This window comes from Oncorhynchus mykiss, chromosome 24, assembly GCF_057628025.1.
Source record: "Oncorhynchus mykiss isolate SJ-2025 chromosome 24, ASM5762802v1, whole genome shotgun sequence".
NCBI classification, from domain to species: Eukaryota; Metazoa; Chordata; class Actinopteri; order Salmoniformes; family Salmonidae; genus Oncorhynchus; species Oncorhynchus mykiss.
In genome coordinates, this window is record NC_143045.1 from 17,276,155 (window position 1) to 17,285,723 (window position 9,569).

Here is a 9,569-nt window from a genome sequence, read left to right on the forward strand (position 1 = left end):
TAGTAAAATGGAATACTGTAAAAGGTATTAGAAGGATATGTTTTATTACAATTGTTTAACTTAATATTTAAACTTATTTAACTGATTGTTTATTACATCACATAACGTTATAAAACTATTGTTATTTTCCGTATTTATCTGTCTATAAGGCATTTGGAGGAGGAATTGTCATGGAATGCATTTGAATAAGTGAAGATGGGTTGAATTTAGTGCAGACATTTAACGTTGTAAAAAACAACAATGTAAGAAGAACCTGTCTCATTACTGAAAAGTAACCAACTGATAAATTGCAACGGTTACCGTTGCTGGCAACTATTGTTGTCAAGCCCCCTAAAAGATGTCCCATGTCCCATAGGCACAAGGTTCTTTCCGTGTAAAAAAAATTGCAAGGAGCTTCTGCCATGGTGCCCAGATTAGTGGTCAATGTAATTTAACCCTTAGCCTGCAGGCAAGCAATTTGTCATGATTGTGCACTATTTCCTCAGCTCCTGAGAACACATTCACTATTCACTATCAAAATTACAGTAACATGGCAATCCTCATTGAAAATGTTTTTATACAGCACATGTGATTCTTAGGGAAATAGAAGTTAGACTGTTAAGCTTTCGTGTAAAGCAAACATCCTTGGATGATGTACTTGTGATATACCTGTGCTTATAGTGGTGTAGGTACAGATGTGGTCTGTGGCTAGAGCCAGCCATGTCCAAAATACTCTACAACTAAGCAATAAGAACAGAGAAGACTGACACTTCAAATCTTACACATTTTGGACATTGAAATGTGTAAGAGTTACACGCTGATACGATATTATATCACAGATAAATAACAAATAAAAACACTATCCCTTTATTCTTAATGAATCAAAATGCTAAACAGCTTTAATATCCTGTTGAATCAGATTGTGGTGAAAGATGTCTTATCATGACAATGATGAGCCAAAGAGGCCCACCACAGTTGTCTGGTGTTCTGTCTTAGAGTAGTCGCGCTGTGACTATGCTGCGTAACGTTACAGCACAGCCATGCACAATTACATAGAAAAAAACGAAACGTCCCTTGAGTGCCACGGATGTTGAATACAATTATATTTGAACTTACTCAGCCAATTGTGCGTGGGGTTGGTCATTCAGTTGATCAAAATTAGTAAACCAACTTCAAAACGCAGGTCTCTGTGTGTGGCAATCAATATTCGTTTGCTCGAGACCAAATGAATATGCGCAAGACGGAAGTATGATGAATGAATACTAACCGAAGTCTTGCAGGTGTTTACATGGATTTGCGAATGTGCCAGGTGATAGAAATTGCAACGGCAGGTAAACGTTGGGTAAATAATACTTTCCTGTGGATGTTCTGAAAGACCAACCTCACAACAGGTAGAGTAAGTTCAAAAGTAATTTTATTGAAGATTCTGGCTTGTAAGGAAACTTTGTTTCAGACTGTATACCAATAATTCATATCAGTCTGATTTATTAGGCAAGCCTTAGTGTTGAGTTCTGTCAATGTTATCCTCTTTCTGGATACCAGGGGAGGATGAATCATAAAAGCATTTTGTTGATTATTCATAGAAAACTCATATCTTCCCATCCTGCTCTCCTTTCTTCCTTCTGATGCTTTGAGGAGGTGTCAAGGAGAACAGACACAAGGAATCAAGTAAAGACTTTTGAGATACTATATCACTTCTATCTTCTATCTGGTTTCCAATTCCACATTTCCTCAAATGTTTCTCTATACATTTACTCACTAGCATGAAGAAAATTAGGATGAGGGAGACATTTGAATACATTTCTCCTGCAGAGAATGTCTTCCATTTTGATGAGCCATTTTTTTGTTGTTGTTGCCATTGACGCCCAGAGGTCAATCCCGACAAAGTCAGAGATCACTGAGGTAAATCCGCAACATTATTTCATACTAGTGGGTGTCACCATTACCTCATCGAGTCCGACTCATGTCCGCTACATGGGCATTTTAATAAGTATTTGGTTTTAATCTTGTTTGATATTTTTGGTCTTTTCAAGCAATAAAAAAGGCACCACTTCATACGTTTCCTCTGGCATACAACATAATGTATGCCGTGAGACACTCTGAAGGCGCCTCCTCTCAAGACCCCGAGGTGTGCTGTGTCATATGGTCCCTTGCTGAGCACCCCCCAACCTCCGTCTCTACCGCACTACTGTGTTAGCTTACTGTAGAGCATAGAGCTGTACATGTTATTTGAATAAAAGTTAGGTTTGACTAAAGTTTGTCTATCGTGTGTTATATTTTTGAATGCGTTACCCAGGATTATACAGTTTGATGACGAACACCAGCTCTGAAATCTAGATACATAAACTCAGCAAAAAAAGAAACGTCCCTTTTTCAGGACCCTGTCTTTCAAAGATAATTCGTAAAAATCAAAATAACTTCACAGATCTTCATTGTAAAGGTTTTAAACACCGTTTCCCATGCTTGTTCAATAAACCATAAACAATTAATGAACATGCACCTGTGGAACGGTCATTAAGACACTAACAGCGTACAGACGGTAGGCAATTAAGGTCACAGTTATGAAAACTTAGGACATTAAAGAGGCCTTTCTACTGACTCTGAAAAACACCAAAAGAAAGATGCCCAGGGTCCCTGCTCATCTGCGTGAACGTGCCTTAGGCATGCTGCAAGGAGGCATGAGGACTGCAGATGTGGCCAGGGCAATAAATTGCAATGTCCGTACTGTGAGACGCCTAGACAGGAGCAAGGGATAAATTTGGAGGTGGAGGGTCCATCATGGTCTGGGGCAGTGTGTCACAGCATCATTGGACTGAGCTTGTTGTCATTGCAGGCAATCTCAACGCTGTGCATTACCGGGAAGACATCCTCCTCCCTCATGTGGTACCCTTCCTGCAGGCTCATCCTGACATGACCCTCCAGCATGACAATGCCACCAGCCATACTGCTCGTTCTGTGCGTGATTTCCTGCAAGACAGGAATGTCAGTGTTCTGCCATGGCCAGCGAAGAGCCTGGATCTCAATCCCATTGAGCACGTCTGGGACCTGTTGGATCAGAGGGTGAGGGCTAGGGCCATTCCCCGCCAGAAATGTCCGGGAACTTGCAGGTGCCTTGGTGGAAGAATGGGGTAACATCTCACAGCAAGAACTGGCAAATCTGGTGCAGTCCATGAGGAGGAAATGCACTGCAGTACTTAATGCAGCTGGTGGCCACACCAGATACTGACTGTTACTTTTGATTTTGACCCCCACTTTGTTCAGGGACACATTATTGCATTTCTGTTAGTCACATGTCTGTGGAACTTGTTCAGTTTGTTTCAGTTGTTGAAACACGTGTAAATATTTGTATGAACATAACATGTTAAGTTTTCTGAAAGTAAACGCTGTTGACTGTGACAGGACATTTATTTTTTTGCTGAGTTTACATATACATACATAAAGTATACACACCTCTTGACTTTTTCCAAATTTTCCTGTGTTCCTGCCTGCATTAACATTTATTAAATTGGGGCCTCCTAATGCACTGCATCGCAGTGGTAGAGGCGTCACTACAGACCCGGGTTTGATCCTGGGCTGTATCACAACCGGCCGTGATCGGGAGTCCCATAGTGCGGCGTACAATTGGTCCAGCGTTGTCCGGGTTAGGGGAGGGTTTGGCCGGGCGTTCTAGCAACTAATTCTGATGGGCCGGTAGCCTGCAGGCTGACCTCGGTCATCAGTTGAACGGTGTTTCCTCCGACACATTGGTGCTTCCAGGTTAAGCAGGCCGGTGTTAAGTGCGATTTGGCGGGTCATGTTTTGGAGGACGCATGACTCAACCTTTGCTTCCCGAGCCCGTTGGGGAGTTGCAGCGATGAGACAAGATCAAAAAAGGTTAAAAATGTGTTTTATTAAATTGAGATGGTGTGTGATACCCCATAATGTCAAAGTGGAATTATGTTTCAAATAAATGTTTACAAATTCATCAGAAATGAAAAGCTGAAATGTCTTGAGTCAATAAGTAATCAACCCCTTTGTTATGGCAAGCCTAAATAGATTCAGGATTAAAAACTTGCTTAACAAGTCACATAATATGTTGCATGGACTCACTCCAATAATAGTGTTTAACATTATTTTTGAATGACTGACTCATCTCTGTACCCCACACATACAATTATCTGTAAGATCCCTCAGTCGAGCAGTGAATTTCAAACACAGATTCAACCATAATGATCAGTGAGGTTTTCCAATGCCTCACAAAGAAGGACACCTATTGGTAGATGGGTGTAAATAAAAAAGCACATTGACATTGAATATCAAAAACATGCTTTGCAAACAACAGATGTAGACTAACAGTGAAATGCTTAATTACGGGCCCTTCCCAACAATACAGAATACAAAAATATATACACTACCGTTCAAAAGTTTGGGGTCACTTAGAAATGTTCCTGTTTTCCATGAAAACATCCATGAAATGATTTGCAAAATGAATAGGAAATATAGTCAAGACGATGACAAGGTTATAAACAATGATTTTTAATTGAAATAATAACTGTGTCCTTTGTCCTTCTAGTTGTTAATTTGTTGAGGTAATCTGAAGAGATTTCACCCCATGCTTCCTGAAGCACCGGTGAAATCGGTGAATACGGTCAAGCTGTTCCCACAACAGCTCAATAGGGTTGAGATCCGGTGACTGTGCTGGCCACTCCATTATAGACAGAATACCAGCTGACTGCTCTTCCCTAAATAGTTATTGCATAGTTTGGAGCTGTGCTTTGGGTCATTGTCCTGTTCTATGAGGAAATTTGCTCCAATTAAGCACCGTCCACAGGGTATGGCGTTGCAAAATGGAGTGATAGCCTTCCTTCTTCAAGATCTCTTTTACCCTGTACAAATCTCCCACTTTACCACCACCAAAGCACCCCCAGACCATCACATTGCCTTCACCATGCTTGACAGATGATGTCAAGCACTCCTCCAGCATCTTTTCATTTTTTCTGCATCTCACAAATTTTCTTTGTGATCCGAACACCTCAAACTTAGATTTGTCTCTTCATAACACTTTTTTCCAATATTTAGAGGCTGAGCCCAGTGAGAGGGAGAGAACTTACTGTGAGCACCTGCACCCGGGTGAGGTGCACTCACCCACACTGCGGCTGGATGAGAGGGACGTGAACGCTGGCAGCCAAAACAGGATGGGGGCGGGGGGGTGAGTACCAGAGAAACAGGGTGAAAATAAATAAGAGAAAGAAATATAAACCAAAAAGGGGGGAAAAGTGTGAAAGTCACCCAAAAGCAAAACCAAAATCATAACAGAGCGAATGGAGTCAGTGTGAAAGCAGAAGCAAGGCAGTGTGGTGGTCAGTGTGAATGAGAGAAGGAGGAGAGAGAAAGGGGTGCATCTCCATAGTCTAAAGTGGTTTCCTCTCCTTGTCTCCTCTGCACAGATCTGAAAACATATAGGATAGGTGAAAGATCAGTGCGGATGATGGAAAGGAGACAAGGAGAGGACGCCACTGTAGAGTGCTGCGATGCACCCAGAGAGCAGTGCTTTCCCATCCACCACTGCGTAGAAGTCAAGAAGCCATCTGCAGACAATGTCCAGCAGAGGGTGGTGTGGTACATTCAAAACTAATTCCCTTGGGGGAAACTAGCCAGTGAGTGAGTGTGTGTGCCTTGAACAACCAGCTTGCAAATACAGTTCCAATATTTATCTGTCCAGTGTCTGTGTTCTTCTGCCCATCTTATTGTTTTCTTTTTATTGGCCAGTCTGAGATATGGCTTTTTCTTTGCAACTCTACCTAGAAGGCCAGCATCCCGGAGTCAACAGGCATCTGTTTCTCAAACTAGACACTCTAATGTACTTGTCCTCTTCCTCAGTTGTGCACCGGGGCCTCCCACTCCTCTTTCTATTCTGGTTAGGGCCAGTTTGCTCTGTTCTGTGAACAGAGCAGTACACAGCGTTGTACGAGATCTTCAGTTTCTTGGCAATTTTTCGCATGGAATAGCAGTTTCAGAAGAAAGTTCTTTGTTTCTGGCCATTTTGAGCCTGTAATCGAATCCACAAATGCTGATGCTCCAGATATTCCACTAGTCTAAAGAAGGACAGTTTTATTGCTTCTTTAATCTGGACAACAGTTGTCAGCTGTGCTAACATGATTGCAAAAGGGTTTTCTAATGATCAATTTGCCTTTTAAAATTATAAACTTTGATTGGCTAATATTGGAACACAGGAATGATGGTTGCTGATAATGTGCCTCTGTACGCCTATGTAGATATTCCATAAAAATCAGCCGTTTCCAGCTACAATAGTCATTTACAACATTAACAGTGTCTGCACTGTATTTCTGATCAATTTGATGTGATTTTAATGGACAAAAAAATTTGCTTTTCTTTCAAAAACAAGACATTTTTTAAGTGACCCCAAACTTTTGAGCAGTGTACATTTATAATAATAATAGAAGAAGAAAATAGTAACACAAGGAGAAAATACACAATGAGCAATGATAGCTTGGCTAAATACATGGGATACCAGTACTGAGTCGATGTGCAGGGATACAAGGAAATGTAGGTACATATGTACATATAGGTAGGGGTAAAATGACTAGGTAACAGGATCACTCATCACACATTCATCACACACACTTACACATTCACCACATACACTGCTGCTACTGTCAATTATCTAATTGACAGTAGCAGCAGTGTATGTGGTGAATGTGTAAGTGTGTGTGATGAATGTGTGCCTGTGTGTTATGTGTGAATGAGTGTGTGTTGGAGTGTCAGTGTAAGTACAGAACCAGTCAAAAGTTTGGACACACCTACTCATTCAAGGGTTTTTCTTTATTTTTACTATTTTCTACATTGTAGAATATTAGAGAAGAAATCAAAACTATGAAATAACACATGAAATCATCTAGTAACCAAAAAAAGTGTTAAACAAATCAAAATATATTTTAGATTCTTCAAAGTAGCCACCCTTGATGACAGCTTTGCACACTCTTGGCATTCTCTCAATCAGCTTCATGAGCTAGTCACCTGGAATGCATTTAAATTAAAAGGTGTGCCTAAAAGTTAATTTGTGGAATTTCTTTCCTTCTTAATGAGTTTGAATGTGTGGGTAGAATCCAGTGTGTGTACATAGATTCAAAATGAGTTAGTATAAAAAAGGGTAAATGCAGATAGTCTGGTTAACTATTTAGCAGTCTTATGGCTTTGGGGTAGAAGCTGTTCAGGAGCCTTTTGGTCCCAGACTTAGCGCTCCGATACCGCTTGCCATGCGGTAGCAGAGAGAACCGTCTATGACTTGGGTGGCTGGAGTCTTTGACAATTTTTAGGGCCTTCCCTATGACCCATCCTTGAATAGATGTCCTGGATAGCAGGGAGTTCGGCCCCAGTGATGTTCAGGTCCGTAGGCACTACTCTCTGTGTTCAAGCAGTTGTCATGCCAAGCGTGATGCAGCCAGTCAAGATGCTCTCAATGGTGCAGCTGTAGAACTTTTCTGAGGATCTGAGGGCCCATGCCAAATCTTTTCAGCCTCCTGAGGGGGAAGAGGCTTTGTCGTGCCCTCTTTACGACTGTGTTGGGGTGTTTGGACCATGATAGGTCCATATTGATGTGGACACAGAGGAACTTGAAGCTCTCGACCAGCTCCACTACAACCCGTCAATGTTAATGGGAAGTGTTCGGCCTTCCGTTTGATGTTGTTCCCGATAAGCTCCTTTGTCTTTCCCACATTGAGGGAAGAGGTTGTTGTCCTGGCACCACAATGACAGGTCTCTGACCTCCTCCTTTTGAGCATGGTGTAGTTATTAATTACACTTTGGATGGTGTATCAATACACTCAGTCACTACAAATACACAGGTATCCTTCCTAACTCAGATGCCAGAGAGGAAGGAAACCACTCAGGGATTTCACCATGAGGCCAATGGGGATTTTAAAACAGTTACAAAGTTACATGGTTGTGATAAGAGAAAACTGAAGATGGATCAACAACATTGTACTTGCTCCACAAAACTAGCATAAATTACAGAGTGAAAAGAAGGAAGCCTGTACAGAATAAAAAATATTCCAAAACATGCATCGTGTTTGCAATAAGGCACTAAAGTAAATTATATTTTTGTCCAGATTACAAAGCTTTATGTTTGGGGCAAATCCAACACAACACACCACTCAGTACCACTCTTCATATTTCAAGCATGGTGGTGGCTGCATCACGTTATGTACATGCTTTTTTAAAATAAAAATAAACAATAGAGCTAAGCACAAGCTAAATCCTGGGGGAAAACTTGGTTAATTCTGCTTTCCAACAGACACTGGGTGGCAAATTCACCTTTCAGCAAGACAAATATACACTGGAGTTGCTTATCAAGACGACATTGAATTTTCCTGAGTGGCCTAGATACAGTTTTTACTTAAATCGGCATGAAAATGTTTGGCAACACTTGAAAATGGCTGTCTACCAATGATCAACAACTAACTTGGCAGAGCTTGAAGAATGTTTTTAATAATAATGGGCGAATATTGTACAATCCAGGTGTGCAAAGCTCTTAGAGACTTACCCAGCTGTAATTGCTGCTATAAAGGTGATTCTAGCATGTATTGACTCAGGGGGTTAAATACTTCTAATAGACACTCATATATCGAATAAAGATATATGAGTGTTTTATTTCTGGTCCCATGTTTCATGAGCTGAAATAAAAGATCACAAAAAGGAATATTTCTGTCTCTAATAAAGGCCTTTTGTGGGGAAAAACTAATTCTGATTGGCTGGGCTCCCCAGTGGCTTCGCCCCTGCCCAGTCATGTGAAATCGGGCCTAATGATTAGGTCCTATTGAAGTTATTTCAATTGACTGATTTCCTTATATGAACTGTAACTCAGCAAAATCTTTGAAATTGTTGCATGTTGCGTTTATATTTGTGTTCAGTATACATACATGTTTATATTGAACCAATAAGGTCGAGGTGGTGTGGTATATGGCCAGTATATTCCAAGGCTAAGGGCTGTACTTATGCACGACGCAATGCGGAGTGCCTGGACACAGCCCTTAGCCGTGGTATATTGGCCATATATCACAAACCCTGAGGTGCTTTATTGCTATTATAAACTGGTTACCAACGTAATTAGAGCAGTAAAAATGTTTGTCAAACCCATGGTATACTGTCTGTTATACCATGGCTGTCAGCCAATCAGCATTCATGGCTCGAACCACCCAATTTATAAACATCAACAACAACATAATCGGAAGTGTAGGCCAATATGGGTAAAGGTCAACCTATTCAGTCCTATATCCCTGGTTCATCAGCTTTGATATTGAGTGCAGAAGTTTTTCACACCCCTATAGCCATAATAACCAAAGAATGATGTTATACAAACATTCTACATTTCGTAATACCAGTATGCCATATGGGCACAAATTACATGTCCAAAATAAATTCACAAGTTATAATTTTGTGATCCTAGATACAACTGTTCATAAAAAAAGTTAAAGAAGTTATTTGGCACACTGCGCTTCCCGTAGCCAGACGTTTTGGCCAAATATTTTTTATAATTATACCAAGATAGACCACAGAACAAGAAAGGAGGTGGGCAGAGCCAAGCATTCTAG